The 19,055-nt window shown below is 38.8% G+C and overlaps 1 long non-coding RNA gene across 2 annotated transcripts in view; it reads right to left on the bottom strand.

The window, feature by feature from the left end:
- Window positions 1-19,055, bottom strand: part of LOC134547972 (uncharacterized) — a 59,727-nt gene that overhangs the window by 20,953 nt on the left and 19,719 nt on the right. For both annotated transcript variants that reach the window (XR_010079658.1, XR_010079659.1), the window contains exon 3: window positions 3,072-3,215. This is a non-coding gene — a long non-coding RNA (uncharacterized LOC134547972). The remainder of the gene's footprint in view (window positions 1-3,071; window positions 3,216-19,055) is intronic.

Raw genomic sequence — 19,055 nt, 5'->3', positions numbered from 1 at the left:
CTGGGCTGGAAAGATGTATTTAAGAGGAAGGGACAACATGATGGGCAAAAAGGAGATTTACTTTAAAGGCTTGTATTTTGGGTACTACATAGTGGAAATCATCTTTACTTTATTTGGAGATACACTTCTCTAGATTCTTTTGTGTGTATGTGTATTTGCACTACTCCATTTTAGAGAGCAGAAGTTGCCAACATCCTTTAGGAACATCACGAAAATGGCAGGAAATATTCTGCTTCCAGTCCCTGGGAGACTCAGGGATCTGTGACAGCCATACAGATATTACTAACCATTTCAACAGGATCTCAAAAAATGATCATTAGTGACAATCTCAAATAAGATATTTGCAATCATAATATTTATACACTTAGAAATCTCTTCCTTGAACTCTGCTTTTATTTCAAGCAAGAAGAATATGAATATTACATTGTTCATTAATTGATTTTTTTTCTATATCTTATTAGAAGAGACATAGAAGTAGACCTTAATGATTTTCTTGAATTTTATCAGGAAAATACATGTAAGGAAATTGACACTCTTTGACCATGACCATGACCACTCTTTCACCTTGATCCTTGAGTATAATCAAAATCTATTTGTTTTCCTAATTGAATAGCCTTCATTCACAATAAAACTGTTTCAGTGAATTAAAGTGAGTATTCAAAGTGTTGTCATTGAATATTGTGAACAACCTAACTTAAATTAGATGGACTCCCATTCTGAATTGATTTGCATTTTCCCTGGATGTACAGACAGACTGGGGAATGAGATGCTGGAGAGCAACAACATGGAAAGGGACCTAAGAGTCTTGGTCAATGACTAAGTGCCAGTGCCCTCGCAGCCAAGAGGGTCAACCTTGTCCTGGGGGGCATCAGGCACAGCATGGCCAGCTGGGCAGGGGAGGGGATTGTCGTGCTCTGCTCTGAGCTGGAGCGGCCTCACCTCAAGTGCTGGAAGCAGGTTTGGGCACCACAGTGTAAGAAAGATATGAAGCTATTAGACAGCATCCAAAGAAGGTGGGGAAAAAATGGTAAAGGTCCTTAAGGGGAAGCCACATGAGGAGTGGCTGAGGTCACTTGGTCTGTTCAGCCCGGAGAAGAGGAAACTGAGGGGAAACCTCACTGCAGTTACAACTTCCTCCTGAGGGAAAGAGGAGGGACAGACACTGATCTCTTTTCTGTGGTGACCAGTGAGAGGGTTCAAGGGAATAGCCTGAAGTTGTCAGGGGAGTTTTAGGTTGGATATTAGGAAAAGGTTCTTCAACCCAAGGATGGCTGAGCACTGGAACAGGGTCTCTAGGGAAGCAGTCACAGCACCAAGCCTGACAGAGTTTAAATGCAGAGAGGTGATGTGATTCTTGAGGGTGGTCCTGTGCAGCACCAAGAGTTGGACATAATGATCCTTGTGGGTCTATTCCAATCCAGCACATTCTGTGATTCTGCCATAACATAGAGCTTCATTTTTTGTGGGGTTTGCTTTGGTCATTGCTTTATGTAGTTCTGACTTCTCCTGACTCCTTCCTGATTTGAATGACAGACCCAGGATTAGCTGAATTGAGTGTGGTGTGTGCATCTGTTTACTTCTAGGCAGGATGTGAAGAGTCTTGGTGTTCTCAATATGCCCATGAGAAAAAGTGACACTATTACTAGCAAAGTCTCTTTGCTAAGGTACCTTGTAGTAATCAGCTCTTAATAAAATCAAGCTCAAAATGCCGTACCAGCTTTATTTTAGCTTTCCTTCTTATGACTGGGAGCAATTCTGAAACTGTGTAGGCTAGAAAAGAAGCTGTGTGGATAGAAAAGAAAAAGAACATTTAGGCCAAATTCCACTGGTCTTAAACCAGCAATGTTGAACATTTGAGCTCCTGAAGGTTACTGAAAAACTGTACACCAGACTGATTTATTCTCATAGACATCTGTCTGTAGCTACCATGGTGATAGGCATTCAATCTCTGGCTTGTATATCAGGAAATGATAGCTCTTTAACAGAAGCCAAAGAAAGCAGCAAACAATAAGGCCCCAAGTTCTGGTCCACATAGCAGTTTGCTGAGTCTTTCTTTTTCCCCTCCTTCAGAGAAGACAATAGTTGTTATGATCCCAGGGACAAGGGAGGAAGAGGAGGTCTGAAGAAAGAAAAATGTTTAATTTGGAGGAAAATATAGTAAAATGAGTATAGAGTTTTTTATTCTTTCCTTATTCTTGCCTTACAGAGCATTCACTTATTTTTTCTCTCTAGTTGAGCTTAATTTTGTAATGGTCATGTAGGACTCTAGTCAATGCAATTATTTTCAATATTTCCTTCCTTAACAAGGATGTAAATTTAAAAATTCTTTGTATGAAAATTATGGCATAGTTTGGTTGATAAAAGTTTAGATAGGAAAATTCTTCTCCTCAGTGATGTTGACCATTAAAATTCCAAACCAAATAAACAAAACAGCAAGAAAAAACAGGTGGATGACTGTGCAAGTCATGGAACAAAATCTGACATCTCAGTTTTTTAGGAAGTAAAAAGAGTATAGATTGTCAGTGGCACCTCCTGCCTAAGAAAAAGTTCCCAGAAAAGACAAAGAGGGCAAAAAACCCCTAAATCAACCACAAAACCAAACCAAACCAAACCAAACAAACAAAAAACGACAACAAACAAACCACAAAAAACCCAAAAACAAACAAACAAACAAACAAAAAAACCCCAAAAACCAAAAAACCCCACAAAAGAACCCAAAACAGCAACCCAAATTTAATATTTTAGAACTAACTGAAGAACAAAAGTTGAGTAAATGGAAATACCTGAGCAAATACAGCAAAGAATAAAATTAATAGAGAAAGCTGAGAAAACACAGAGATGAACTTTGTTTATTGCAAACACAGTCAATTTCTTCTTACGGTGTAAACTAAAATGTTCTTTTCCTGTGTGTTGGTTCCGTGCAATCTATTAAACTTATAATATACTGGGTGAGTTAGAAGAACTGAGATAGTCCTGTTTCCTGAGGTCATTACTGGCTGCGTTGGGACACACATTTCATATAGTAAGGCTTCTGAAAAGTTCATGAGGTTTCCAAAAGCTCAAACTCTTACCTGGTATTTCTGATATTCATTGGAGGATTCTGGATGATGTGATGTGCACCATAAGACAAGGCACATAAATTACAGCAAACTGTAACATTCACTTCTAACAGGGTAAGCCTCACCCCACGCCCAACTGATTTGCAGTGTTAGTTCCTAAAAGGAAAGAGGGAAACACTGATTGATTTTAGAAGATAACTCTATGAAATACTCCCATTCAGTACACACCACTTGCTGTTCTTGCAGTTATTGTTCAGGACATTAATTTTCAGTATAACTTTAAAGAGGAGGAGAAAGACATGAAAAGGATACAGGAACTGAAATTCTATGTGTGACTTATCTGAAAAACATAATGTTAGGCCAGACACTTCTCCATCATATGATCCTTTTGTGGAGAAAGAACCTCTGTGCAGTAGAACATAAGAGATAGGTTTTCATAAAAATGACTTCAGCCTACCTGAATCTGAAAGGGGAATTTTTAAAATTGGGTTCTTTCAAAGTTCAGGCAAAACCCTAAATGAGCAGAGCATATTGCCATTTGACATTTTACTTTTCCTACCTCCATAGTCAAACTCTACTTAAATTCAACAATTCATTTACATCAATTGAAGATTTTTTCCAGTAAATAATGTCTATACTGGCATACATAAAAAACATTCATGAGTGATTTATGTATCTCTCCATTTGAAATGGTACTGTCTTTTAAGTATTGTAATTATTAAAAAATGGGAAAAGCACTACTTTTTGAGTTTCATCTCTCCTTAGTGCACAATGAGGTCAAATCCAACATGACAGATGTCAATGGTAAAACTTCCCTCTAAGTTTAAGCAGAAAATTTCGTCCATATTATTCTTTCACATTTTGTCATGGCATACCAGCTTCTTTGGGAAAACAAAAAGGACACAAGGTGGAGCCAAAGATCCTTGAAGAAAACTATCCATAACTTTTTTTTTTTTTTAACAGAGAGCTCTTTTGAAAAAGTGAGAAAAAGCTTCAAATCCCACATTTGAAATAAGTTTTTGAAATAGCTAGAAGTAGAACCTAGTTATTACTGTCTGTAATTCAATCATAGGGAAGTCTATACATTATAATAATAAAAAAATTGTTTATTTTTCTGCCCATATTTTGCTTTTAAATAACACATCCAAACTTAATGACCTTATTTTTCTTCAAAAGACATACTTAAAGAAAAAAGATTCCGAACAAGTTTTGAGGGGTTTTTTTTTAAGAAAAAAATAAAAGCTTATAGCTTATTTCACTAGGTTTTTGATCGACTGACTGAATATTTTACTCTGGATTTTTTGTTTGTTTGTTTTCTGTTAACTTTTTGATAGGTGGAAGAAACAAATTATAGTCTAGATTACTTATACTATTTGGTTTTGTTCATGTAAGACACTTTGAAAACTCAAGAGTAAAGAGAGAGGGAAATGAAAGCTATTCTTATTCTGATGTGAGATGATTAATCTTTAATCCTCTGAATTGGGTTGATAAGGATTTTCATTACTGCATTCAGTAAGCATATTTTATATCAAGTCATCTACAGTTTCAGTGGCAAGGCTCACATCAAACCGTATTCCATGTCCCTTGAAACTTGAGAATATTTATTTTCTCTTTTTTTTCCTGACAGTATACTAGAAGGATGAGATAACTGATAATATTTCACAGCTGTCATCATCATCTGGTTTCACCCACATGTACATGCCTTCACCAAGCAGATGAAAGAGACAGGAAATTAGGGCCACACTCCTACTCATATTCTTATGTCTAGATTTTAGTTTATAAAAAGGACTAGACTTGAAAACTAACCATGTTAGAACTGAAACTGATGAATTACATATCTGAATTCTCTGTTTCCCTCTATTAGTTAAAAAAACACATTCATATGATTACACAGAAAACCTTTCCAAAGGTTGAGGTCCTCCTGGAGCAACAGCCTCAATTAACACCTTTGTTTTTGGATGCTCATCCAGCTGCTGTTAAAAAAGAGACAGGAAGAATTTGCAGCACCCAAAACTAGACTCAGTCACAGAAACATTCCCATGCTACTCCTAGATATGCTTAGCTGTTAATATTTAAATGGCCATATTAAAAGTGTTGACTTGAATATTATATGCATATTTAAGTATATAGAAATATTGACTTCCACATAAATTTGGTGTAAAATCAGCTGGGAAAGAAATACTTACTGATCTTTGCTTTTAAAAGAGAAAACAAAAGAAAAAAGAAAGAAAATTTTAAAAAGGATCCCCAGAACTGACAGTGGGATAGAACAAAGTAAGGAATATTTTCATTCCCATAACTGCTATCACACACTTGCACAGTGATGAATGAAGGTGTCAATCTTATCTCCTAGCTGCTTAAGAAAAATCATGTACAAGCAACAAACATATTCAGTCATTGCAAAAATTGCTTGTTACAAGCTACTGTTCTCTGCTTTTCCATTAACAGACCAATTCTCCCCATAACTCCCTTTCAGAAATAAAAAGAAGTAAATTCTTTCTGGGTTTGTTTGCATTTTTTAAAATCTTAAAGATCACTGTCTTCAAAAAAGAGGCCTATTACTGTTCAGTAATGTGAAGCTAATAATAAACATGACAGAGGAAACTAGAAATTTACATTTCATTATTCCTGTTTCTCTTCTGTTTTTCATTTTTATCTACTGAAAATAGAGCTCACTGACTGCTACAGCTTATGTTTAAAACTGGACAGTAGCTCTAAGCATAAAAGAGAGTATTCTGATATATATCCAGCTTAAAAATCCAGAACTGAAACACTGAATAGCAGGGCTGCAAACTGCCAGTTGTTTTCAAAGCCATTCCTTCAAGGGGGGGAGGGAGGGGGGAGAAACATGAAAGCTGTGTACTTGGCAAAAGAAAAACATACACAAAATGCTGTGGCAGATTGTTGCAGTGAAAATAAATCTGACTTCTCAGCCACATTCAAAGTCAAGCTGCCACAAAATTCTGAAAGGAATCATACAAGTCAAGAGCTGTATTAAGCACAGGAGCATAAAGTAGTTCAAGCATTACAGTCAAGTGAAACCATTACATTCATTCTGTAGTGTAGCTTTTTAAGTGCAGAAAATGACAATATATTGCTACAAATTAACTTAATCTGACTGTGAACTACAAAGGAAAAAGATAATGAACACAAATAAAGAAGCATTTACTGCTAAATTAATTGACAAAAGTACTAAACACAGAAAAAAACCCTGAAAATCAAATTTTACAGGGGCTATAAAGGCAGGAAAACTAGAAATGCACAGATGGGATCCAAATATCTTTTTCCCTATACTTAGGCCAACTCAGAACTCCTGGTCTCTGTGCCTCACCTCTGTGCCAGGTAAGATCATGGAACCTTTATTAAAGCCTTCTAGAAGCTTTGCTATGGTTCAAGATAGCCAGCACATCTTCACCAAGGTCATGTCCCACCTGACCAACTCAGTGGCCTTCTACGACGGAATGACTGCATCAGTGGATGAGGGAAGGGCTAAAGACACAATTTATCTGAACATCTGTAAAGCCTTTGATGTGGTCCCTCACAACAGCCTTCTCTCAAACTGGAGAGAGATGCATTTGATGGGTGCACTCATAGGTGGATAAGAAATTGTTTGGATGGTCACATGCAGAGGGTTTTGGTCAATGTCTGGATGGAAATCAGTGAAGAGTGGTGTCAGAAGGTCAGTACTGGGACCTGTTCTGTTCATTACATTCATTGGTGTAATGCACAGTGGAGCACCCTCAGAAAATTTTCAAACACCAACCTGAGTAGTGCAGTTGACACAGCTGCAGGTTGGAATGTCATCCAGAGGGACCTGGAAAAGCCTGGAGAATGAGCCCCATGGGAAATTCATGAGGTTCAACAAAGCCGAATGCAAGGTCCTGCACCTGGGTCAGAGCAACCCGTTATCAATACAACAGATAAGCAGATTTAGAGAAGCCCTGACAAGAAGAACCTGGAGGTTTTAGTGAATGAAAAACTAGACATGAGCCAGCAATATGCACTGCAGCCCAGAAAACAAATTGCATCCTGGACAGCATTCAAAGAGTGGCCAACAGGTTATGGGACATGGTTCTGCCCACCATTCTGCTCTCATGGGACCCCACCTGGGGTCTGGGCCCCCCAGCACAGGAAGTACATGCACTTGTTGGAAATATGGCTTTCAATAATTTTGCTTTAATATGAACCAAACACTATTGGGTAAGAATGCAAAAATTCTCTTTGCTTGCTGCAATGCAGGACACATCTGATTACCAGCCTTCAAGACACTATTAACACAACCTACTTAAAGACATTGCTTGCAAAGTAGAGGCAACATTGTAAGGCTTTAAGGTTTGTAAGCAAAATCATAAATAACTATGGATATAATGTGTAATTCCACAGAGATCAGAAATTAAACACCTTACACAGTAAAGGAAATATTTTTAACCTAAGAATGTTGTCCTGTAACCTTGGCAAATCATGCAGCTAGAAATTAGCAAAAGTTCTTGCTTTGAAGGTAAGTAATTTCCAGTTTCTCAGAGTGATTTAATATTCAGGTTTTCTTAGTAACAGTGTCAAAGATGCTGTCTAAACATCCTCATCAGTGTTTCCACTCCTTCTTGCCCAGTAAATAATCAACTGTGCTGCATTTTGCTGAATTGTACAGCTCCTTCTCCTGACACTGAAGAAGAGGTGAAAAAAAAAAAACCCAAAAAACATACAAACAAACGAACTAAAACAGAAAGGAGAAGCAAAGAGGAGAAAAAAAAATTGACATAAGGACAAAAAAGAAATATCTGTCTGTCTGAACAGCCCTAAAATCCCTCTTTTCTTTCAAATCATTTCCTATTGCAAAAAACAGCTTCCAGTGAAAAAACCCCATCAGTTCTTATTATGCAAAATAATCCCTCTCTGTGGAAAATGATAGACTATTAAGAGTCTAAGATCTATATGCACAAATATGTCTGTATTCATAGCTGCACAAACAGATGTAAAAAACTCACTTGAATCTTGACCAAACAGCCTGTAAATTTAAATTTATAAAACACCCTCTTTTGAAACAATGCTGATATTAGTAGAACCTGTAGCCTGAGAGGAGCTCAATATTTTCACTATTTATCTTGAATGGATTGAGGAAAATATATCAGTCCTTCGCAGCTGAAATCTGTTTAGCAAAAATGCCTGCCTGATCCCGTTCTAGTTGAGTAAAAGGGGTAACTTTGGTATTCCATCTTTCTGATCTCCTTATGTTTTGCAGTAAGGACTTACAAAATCTCTTAATGTATTTGATGAAAATATCTTTCCCCTTCATGCATTTTAAAATTTGTTATCTTTGTTTTCAGTTAAAATTCTGGATTTTTTTTTGAAAACAACAAATTAAAGCAAGATCTTGTAACCACCCACCATCTCTATCCAAGCCTTCAAAATTAATTTCTTTGTTACATAAACCTTAAACAAAACACCAAAAACCTAAAAAACTAAACCAAAGGGAAAAAAACAAAACAAAACAAAAAAAACACACTTTTGAAAGCTTCTTATATATAAGGTTTCTTATTTGTCCGGAAGTTTCATAATTAGAGAATATATTAAGATTGTTGCCGAATCACATACTCTTAAGAATTGGTCTTTTAAATCACCTATTTTTGGAAATAATGTATGGGATTTACCTGCCTTTAGATGTTTGAAAGTCAGAATTTTTCATCCTATCCTGCCCTTAAGTTAATGGATAGAAATCTCCTCTAGAGCACAGTTTGATTCTTCTGAAGGAGGGTAAGGATTCCAGTTAAATGGATCTTTGCTAGGCATGTCCATAACTTCTCATTTGATAATAGAGGGATCTTTCCATCTCACTTATCTAAGGTTTAAACATATCCATATAAAAATAAGGAATCTCATCCAGTATTGCATAGTCAATATTCACTACACATTCAATGGATAGAAGAAAATATGAAAGGTTTGCAGGCTTTCACAAAAAAGGTAAAAATTAAAAGATGTTCCAGAATGTATATGTGGTACAGTGCTATTATATAACAAGATTCTTCTTTCTCAAGAAATGATGTGTCAAATACTTGTTTTATTCCTTCGGTAGTAGCAAGCTGGTCATATTTCTAAGAAGTGCTAAACAGTTATTCATGTGTTGCATTTTACTCCATGTATTTACTGCTGTCGTTTATAACTGACTACTCTGTGAGGCAGCAGTTCACAATGCAGTCTGACAAAAACAGTCTTTGCAACATTCAGTAGTAAAATGTTCTTTCACCTAATGCAGCCTTCACATCATGACTTCAAGGATCCTTAAAACAGCAGATGCTGAGTAGTGATGGAAGAGCACATTACCTTGTAAACAGGAAATTGCATGAATTTTCTGCCAATGAACTACACAGACAACCCAGTTCAGAAAGAATATTTGTCTAGATGTTTGAAAGATTTGTTATTAAGTCTATCTTTCAGTCCCTGGGATCTGCTGTCCTGTAAATCTGCTCAAAAGTTATGACAGATTAGAAATAGCATCTTCAAAAGCTGTTCTCACACAGTAGATTTGGTCATAAAGAGTAAAAAACATATCCCCATCTCAGGTACACCATCCCCCATCAATGTAATAATAACTTCCAACCTGATATTTTAAATTGTGTCACATGTATTTTTACTCATCTTTCAGAAATAAAAGACAAGCTTTCATTTAAAGTGAATGTGTGTCTGTGTGTCTGTGTGTAAATATCTATAAAAGTACATAAATACCTACATGTGTGTACCTTTCCTATCTATGTGTTTGTAATAGATACAAACCTGTTGAACTATAGGGGATGTATTATCAGATATTCCACTGACATCCTCAGCAGGAGAGAGTCCCAAAGGCATCTCTGCTTTGATGGGGGACATCCTCAAGAATATATTCTAACTCTGTTCTGCAGAGTGTCTTCCAGGTGTCGCTAATATTTCAAATCATGACTAATAAATGGATGTTCACTTCCCTCTGTTATGCTATCACGCTGTAATATTTGTCAATGGCTCTAATTTTTCATTTTAACCTTTTTTACCATATTCAGTGTTGCGGTGTGGATTTCTGCTTTAAGTCTTCAAGCTAGCTTTCTATTTCATTTGTGTGTTATGATTTAAATTATACATGCCGTTATGTGTCATTTCTCTGTGTCTCTGCCTCTGTTTCTAGAACCTTCCTTGCCAATCTTCCCTAACTCGATACATCATTTGCTGTTTCATATCTTACACTGCTTCTGCTATTCCCATTGGATTTTGTTCTGTACTCCCCGCCCTAAACCCCTCCCTGAGTGCATTTTCATTGGTTGCTTGCTTTGTATTGCCCTGTCTATAAAACGCACGGGAGGACACGTGCCCCTGGTCTTTGGGGTTCATTTTTTAGTTGTTATGCTTCAGTTATACCCGTAATAAATCTCCTTAGTTCACCCCAAGACCCGTCTCGTCTTCACTTTGTCTCTGCGCCCATAGACTGGCTGAACCAGAGTCCCGGTGGGGAAGTGAGAGCTCCCCGGGGGAAGGTGTCGCACCCCTGAATGTCGCTGCGTGCCCTGGGGTTTAGGAAAACACGCACAGCGACAATTCAGTTTTTTCCTAAATGCTTATTTATAATCTTCTCTGACTTGTCCCTCTCCCAGTTTTAGAACTTCATGTTGCTTGGTTGACAGTCTAAATGGATCTTCAAGGGAAACAACAGCTGATTTCACATATGTGTGTCAGTGAATCAAATGATTATTTGCTTTATTGTTGGATGCAGTTGGTGTTGTCATTTTGTGAGTCTTCAAGGAACCAAAATGACTTCTTAAACAGTCAGCCAACCTGCAATAATCAGAAGTCCTATAGCCTTTGGCATCAGAACTCTATTTTTTGAATACTGATGGAATGAACGTTCTCCACTGTTACCATATAGTTCATCACAGAATGTGAATGTAAATCTATGTAAATTTCCAGTGGAACAATCTCGCAGGAAAAAACACTGCAACTGATGTAGGGATATGAGGGTAGTGCAATGAGAAATCGAGTCTATAAATAAAGAAAGAAATTTAGTTTTCTATAAGAGACATATATGGTGACTGAATGATGAGTCAATAACTCAACATCTGTTATTTTCCTGTTATTACACGCCATTGTCTTTTATATCCGGCTGTGACTGCTGCCAGACTCTAATATGCATAGGTAGGAAAAACATGCCATACTTCTATTTTTTTTAGAGTTATTAAAATCAGCCAGGGCTGACTAAGTTGCAAGTGTCACTGTTGATCCGATCTAACAGTACTGGCAAATATTTTTAAAATTTTAATGAACTGTATAAAGGCCTAATAATAAAAATTTGAAGGAAATTTCATGAGATATGACAGATTAGATCATGAATCCCTTACACTATACAAGTAATCCCACTGGATTGCTCACAGACCTGGCCAGTGTGAACAAGAACTGTGTGAGAAAGCATAAAAAGAAATTCTGCATCTCTGAGCCACATTCATATGCCAAGGGTCAGATCAATATTTACACTTCCTTCTGAGTTGCCGTTTACACCCCTGACATTCTCAACTCATTCTTTTCACAAAGAGTTATAATGTAAAAGGATGAAAGGAAAAAAATCTGCTTGGAGGAGCCAGACAGCCCAGGAGCAGAGACCTTTTAGATCCACACTGCACTCTGCAACCAAATAAGGAAGCCAGAATAAAATGCTGCATACTGGCAGTATTGCATTTTCCCTTATGCACATATCAATAAGAAGTAACATCTTTATCTTCAGTATGCTCCCTGAGATTTACACTGGACTCACTGGAAAGAGAAAATTACACAAATTTACTTGTTGAAAGGGAGAAATTTTCTGGTGTAAGATTTTTTATTAAATTGCCTCTTGATGGGTCCATTCAATACTAGAATCAGATTTCAGCACAACTTGTATTATTAACGCATTTCTAATAAATTCATCTTTTTAGCATTTGTTCACAGAAAGTATTTTTTCTTGTGTTTAGATGGAATTTTCCACATTTAAGTTGTGTCCATTTTTTCATATCGTTTTCTTGAGAACCAGTGAGAAGATTCTTTTTTTTTTTTTTTTAATTCTTCCATCAGGTTTTTACACATTTTACTAAAATCATTCCAACTCTGCCATTGTCCAGGCTTAACAGTCAAGAGCTCTGTGAATCTCCCAACATAACAAATGTTCCAGTTCTGTCATAATCTTTGTTGCCCTTTACTGGACTTGCTCCTCTTTATCTTTTTTTATAATGGGGAGCCCAGAACTGGGCACAACACTACAGAGGTGGTTTCACCAATGCTGAGGAGAGATGAAGGATCCAACACTACAGAGGTGGTTTCACCAATGCTGAGGAGAGATGAAGGATCATGTCCCCCAACCTGCTGGCACTCTTCCTGATGTATTCCCAAAATGCTATTGATGATCTTTTTTGCTGCAAGGGTGCTATGACATGTGGTCAGCTTGTTGGTCACCAAACCACAGAATGTCTTGGAAAAGCTACTTCCTACGTGGTCCAGCCCTGGCCTATATTGGGACACAGGGTTATTCCTTTCCAGGTGAAAAATCTTGGTATCTTGGTTTCCTCCAAGCAGTCACCAGTCTTCAGAGAGAGGGTTCCTTCCCCCTCACTAAAAGGATGAAGGAGACCTGGTCCTTTATGTCTTTGATCACCCTCTCTGAAGCCATGTAGTCATGCTCCATGCTATCCATGCTGTCCCTGACAGTTCTGTCAGTGCCCACACAAAAGAGCAGCAGGTCTGAGTGACAGAGAAACCTTGGCAGCAGCTCCACAAATCAGTCTGAAAGACAAATATGGAAAGCTGTAAACTTTCGTAGATGACAGATCAGGTCAGCAGATGGGGAACTCTGCTGTTCTCCCCAGGGAGTCTCCCACTGCTGTCATTCACCATTTTCTCTTCGTTCTGCTGCATGGCTCAGGGCCAGACAGCATGAATGTTTCATTGGCTAACACTCCTTGCTACTCATCAGCTCAGAAAGCAGTCAATCTACTGTGTAACTGCAAAATTTAGTCTCTACCTTCCTCCTGGTATCTGAAGTCACCAGCTTCCAGTCTTTGCCATCAAAGGAATTTCTTCTTTCCAACCAGACAGGCATAGACTCTTCTGCAACAGTGAGCAGTTTGGCTTTTTGAAACAGCAGGGTCTCAGGCAAAGCCTCACCACTGTCTCCACAACCAGCAGGCTGGGGTGGGCAAGATCTCGGGAGGGGACACAGACAGGGCAGCTGACCCCAACTGAACAAAGGATATTCCGTATAATATTACATCTACTCAGACATAAAAGCTAAGAGAAAGGAGGATGAAGGGAGGCATTTGTTATTTATCATGCTTTCCTTCTCAAGCAACTGCTGTGTGTGCTAATGCCCTGCTTCCCAGGAAATGGCTGGACATCACCTGTTGATGGGAAGTGGGGAATAAAATATTCATTGTTGGAAATTTTTTTCATCGTTTGCTTTCACGTGCACAACCTTCACTTTTTCTTTGGTAAACTGCCTATATCTCAATCCATAATGATTTTTTTGCTTGTTTGTTTTAGTGTTTTCCATCTTATTTCCTTCCCCTGTACAGCTGTGGAGGGAAGTGATAACAATAATACAGTGTCTTGGCATGCACCTGGTATCCAGCCATGGTCAACCCACCACAGGTGTTCTTAGAAGGGGTGTTGGGGTTTTGTCCTCATCTTTGTAGCCCTCCACGTTAACTGCTGCTCAAAGAACTTCATCTGTTGACTGCCTCAGCACATTTACACCTGCAGAAGGGATATCATGTCTTATAGTGATTTATGATGATAGTCTCGTCCATGATCCTCCCCTTTATGCCCCAAAATGGTTGCTGTATCTTTAAGGCCTAGGACTGGGTGTGTGTGGGGCCAGGGAGTACAAGAGCTTTGGGCCCTTTTGTGGGCATTTTTTGAAGCCTCCCTCCCCAGGCTTTCCTTGGTGCTGTGCTGTTTGTCTTTGCTTGGCTTAGCTTAGTTTTGTTGGCCCAGGCAGAAAAGCTTTTGCCTTCTCTGGCTCGAAGCAGCTGCAGTGGCAATCTCTGAGCTGCCTTGAGGTGAACAGAACCGCTGCTGATCCAGGCTTGGAGAAGCAGGACAAGCAGGAGCAGCATCACCCTGCTCCTGCCCCAGGTCCTGAGGAGCTGAGGTGGGGAGAGAAAGCACACAAGAGGCCCTAGCACAGCTGCTTCATCTGCTGTGGAGAAGAGGCCCACATCAGAGAGCCACCAGTTTTTGCCTCCTGCCGGAACTCCTTCATAGAAACTCCACTTGCTTCAGTGTGAAAGTCGCCATCTCACACCAAGTGTTGGGAAGGGGTATTTCTTCAACACTTGCCTCATTTTTTGGTCTTTGTTCCTGTATGTGTGTCTGCCTGGGGAGGGGGTGAATCTGTGGGCATTCTGTTGTTAATAAACTGTTGGTTTGGGTTTTTTTCACTTTCCTCTATCAGCATTCATTTTTTTGCTTTTGGAAGGGAATTACTGAAACCCTTCAGAGGAGACTACCCGTAGCAGAGTGCCTTCTCTTAAATTTGGTTCAGAACTGAGACACACCAACATCTGAATAGCGCTTTGACTAAAAAATTGAAATCTAAAGTTTACATCTTGGAAAGAAACTTATCTTTTGAGCCATTTTAATAATACAAAATATTGATAATTTTCCTACAATGAACACCAGGTCTCCCTCAGTCTTTTCTTCAAAGTGATGGTAATATTAAATGAGATTTGATCTAACTACAGATGAATGTGTTTGAGTCTTCAAATGGTAAATGAAACAAAAAAATCCTCTGTATATTTTTCTATTTTTTAAAAAAATATTTCCGTTGTCTGAAAATTAATTTAAACTAAGTTGTGTCACTCATGCCCAGGAGGAAAGGAAACACTCTCTTTTCCATGGTTATACATTTTCCAGAGCTCAACCTAACAAAAAACTTCCTTTTGTTCAAGAAGCTACAACTATTTTATAGTCTATTACTCATGTTTCTGAGCTACATTTAAGGATAGACAGGCAGCAGACAAAGATTGTGGTGGTTTTTTTCTGTCATTCTATTCACTACCTGTGAATCATACAGATTTATCTGTAAAGAGTGTAATTTATTGTAAAGAAAAGAGAACACTGGCATTGGACTTTCTGTGAATGTGATGTAACTTAAAATTAGATCAAAGAATTATGTTTACAAAGGCAGTAGGTATACTAAAACCATCCCTGATGTTCTCCCATCTGCTGCATTTAAGCAGGCTTTCATCCTCCCCAAAGCTGATTATTAAAGGAAGTAGAAATATTCCAAATTATAATGAAGAAATAATAAGATGTCTATGTGATTAATTCATCAACTTTAAACACCTTCCTTATGAACATCCAATACCCAACACAAGGTTAACATGTTGCTGCAGATTACCTTTTTTTAAGATCTTTGCCTTCATATACTCTCAAAAGCATTTGACTGAAAAGGCTGAAGTAGCGCTGTTTTTAATGCTGTGGTAAGTACAGAAGTATGGTTAAAAGCATGAGGAGCCTTTCAACAGATGTGACCTTACAAAAAAAGAAGATAAAATCTCTGCTATATTCTACACAGAGCTCTGTAAGGAGATTTTGTGAGTTTGCTGTTACAGAATTTAGTTACTGTATTATAATTTGCTTTTAAATTTGCCTCATCACAGAACTCTGTTTCAAGAAGCTCACATTAAAATGATAGTTTGCAGCACACAGAGATCAATCTGAAATCCTGGTGCAAGCAAGACACAGTAGACAGAATATGTGCATATCTGCCAGAACATTCTGTTCCTCTGAAAAAGAGGATCATCAGTGAAACATAGGCAATGTAATGTAGGCAAGTGTATTACTGGATGTGAAAACTCACTCTGAGAACTGAAGCTGTGGGAAGTTCACAACACTGAATGAACTTGTTATCCATCAGATTAATTTAACAAGGATACAGGAATGACTTTTTCTCATGCAATTCAATAAAACAATTTTTATTTCTAAAATGTATCTGAATATGTTTCACAATTCCAGGAGTTTTTGGAAGTAACATCACAACTTAAAAAAATCACCCTGTCAGATAAATCCAGCACACTGCAGCTTCAAAAATGAATACCAGAAGTAGTAAGTGAGAAGAAGTTGCTTCAAACTGCACCAGGGAAAGTTAAGATTCAATATCAGGTAAAATTTTCTTCACCAAAAGTCTTGTCAAGTATTGGAACGGGTTCTCCAGGGATGTGGTTGAGTCACCAGCCCTGGAGATATGTAAAAGATGTGTAGATATGGCACTTTGGGACAAGTGGAAGTGTTAGGTTTGCAGCTGATCTTGATATTGAAGGTCTTTTCCAAATGAAATTATTCTATTTTTCTATGAACAATGTGATTTTCCCTCCAAAGGGCAGGGTATGAAACATGTCACACTTCCCCAGCTGCACTATCAACTCTCAGTCACTACTGGATGTGCTCAGCCTGTTAGGCATCCTGTGATGCTGTCAGCAAACTGGCCCAGCGTAAGCCAGGAGAGCTGGCAAATCCTGGTTGTTTTCAATGTGGGGCATGTATGTGCGGATAAGACATTTGTGGACACCAGCTGGTGCAGCCACATGGCCCTTTACTTTTGTACATGGATTTTTCAGCTCAGTGAAGATTAGCTCAAGGATCTCTGTGCTCCACAGGCACGTCAGTGTCAATGACTTCTTTCTATCCTTTATCCTCACTGTATTTCGCTAGAGAAAAAAATCCACATCTGCTCTGTGCCTTATGCAAGTTCAAATGCTCCATGTATTTGACACAGGATTCACATGTTCTCACTGTACATCTTTGTAACCTGCTGTTTCAGTCATTGCACATATTGTAGCCTACAAATATTTCAAACCTTTAAAAAAGTTCATCAGGATATGTATTGGATTTAGGTGGCAAGATTTTGATGGGAGGCAGCGGAGACTGCAGGGAGCAGACTGCACAAAGAGGCCGAGAAATGTCCCAATACCAGATAGAGACAGTTCCAGCTGGCCCCAAGATGGGCCCACTGCTGCCCAAAGATGAGTCAATCAGTGACTGTCATGGCACTCCTGGTGGTGTGGCTCTTGGCAGGGATGCAACACAGCCTCTGGGGTCCCAAGAGTCCCAAGAAGTGGCCACAGGATCAGTGTAGAAAGGAGCAAAGTGGGCTTCGCATGCAGTCCAAGGAATCCTTTATTAATGTAAGATAACTGGAACGCAGAGCAGGGGCGAGGACAGGGAACAAAGGCATCACAGTGGGTTTTAAGGGACAGAATGAGGGAGGGATTTTAGGGTAGAGGGACCAAGAGGGAGAAGACCAGGGAGGGACACAAGGTGGGGTTTACAGAACACAAAACAATGGAGAGGCTAACGTGAGGAGGCGAACACAAACAAACCAATGGGACCTCGAAAAATAGGGGATTTCCACAGGGGCAGTCCAGGCAGGGGCTGGTATGATGGAGGATGGACAGAGAACTTTCAGGAACAAGGGGCAGGTGTCAGGGAAGACTGGCAGCTTAGTGGGTGGATATCAGGCTAAACCAACAACCCAGGGTGGGGAAAGGAACAAACCATCAGGGATTAAAACACAAAATACACATCACCACAAGTGACAACTCTGCAGACACCAAGGTCAGTGAAGAAAAAGGGGGAGGAGGTGCTCCTGGCACTAGGATAGATTTGCCTGTAACTCATGGAGGGAAGACCTTGGTGAGGCAGGCTGTCCCCTTGCAGCTCATGGAGGAGGAGAATAAAGCAGATATCCATCTACAGCCTTTGGAGAGCCTCACAATGGAGCACGTGAGCATGCCCTGAAAGAAGATTCAAGCCATGGACATCACTGAAGCAGGATCCTGACAGCACCTGTGGGAAGCAGACCTCATGCTGGAGTAGGTTTTCAGGTAGAACCTGTGACCCTGTGGGTAACCTACACCACAGCAGTCTGTTCCTGAGGGGCTGAACCCCATGGAAGGAAAGCATGCTGGAACAATCCATAAAAAATGCCACCTGTGGAAGGGGGAGCAGAGGAAGAGTATAAGTAACAATGACTTGCAGAGATGAAGTATTATGAGCTGACTGCAACTGTTATTCCCCATCTCCCTGCATTGCCTGGACAAGGGATAAAGCAGAGGAGTCATGAATGGAAAATTAAAGCTATGTTTGGGAAGAAAAAGGGCAGATTTAGTTTTAGCTCTGTCTTTGCTTCTATTCTATTCTATTTTTTTAGTTGGCAATAAATTAATCTTCCCCAAGATAACATTGTTTTGCCTCTGAAAGTAATTGGTGAGTGATCTCCATGTCCTTATCTTGATTCACCAATTTTTTCTTATACTTTCTCCTGTCATGCTGAGGAGGTGGACTGAGAGTGGCATATGGGTGTTTATCAGCCAGACAGCATCAGTCTACCACAGGAATGTGCCTCACAAAATGGCTAATTTAAAATTAAATACTCATAATACTGAAAGATCACTAATAAAGCTATAGTCTTCAACATCATTATTAGAGAACGCTGCATAGTAGAGGAATTTGTTGTGAAAATTACCTCTAATGCACATAAGTAAGTCTATAAATCTTCCAGCAAAATAAATTTTGTGTAGCAAGTTGCCATGTGTGTAACATTACTTAAACATTTTGCTAATTCTTAAAAAATCAAGGTTGGGAGAAAAATACCAGGAGCAATTTATGTAGTTCTCAGCTCATAGTACTATTAACAGGTTAACAAATTTTTGTACAGCTGAGTAATTAAAGTTCTCGCTGCATGAATTCATTTAAACTTACTACTTTTATTTATATTAATACCATTAGGCCCTAGTACATATAATTGCACTCATAAACCAGAATTGCCAAAGATGATATAAGATTTGTTGTTTCTGCTGTGTAACAAGCAGGCTCAGGCTGATATAAGCAATCACCGCAGACTGATTAGTGTGTGGTGTTCCAGCCCCACTATGGGTTGCTGTGAGATAATATTTTATTATAAGGATGAATTATATTTAAAAAGTACAGGGATAATATGCTGAGGACCATGTC

The sequence above is a fragment of the Prinia subflava genome, chromosome 3 (genome assembly GCF_021018805.1).
Source record: "Prinia subflava isolate CZ2003 ecotype Zambia chromosome 3, Cam_Psub_1.2, whole genome shotgun sequence".
NCBI lineage: Eukaryota > Metazoa > Chordata > Aves > Passeriformes > Cisticolidae > Prinia > Prinia subflava.
The sequence above is the reverse complement of the archived record's forward strand: the minus strand, read 5'-3'. Positions and strand labels throughout refer to the sequence as shown.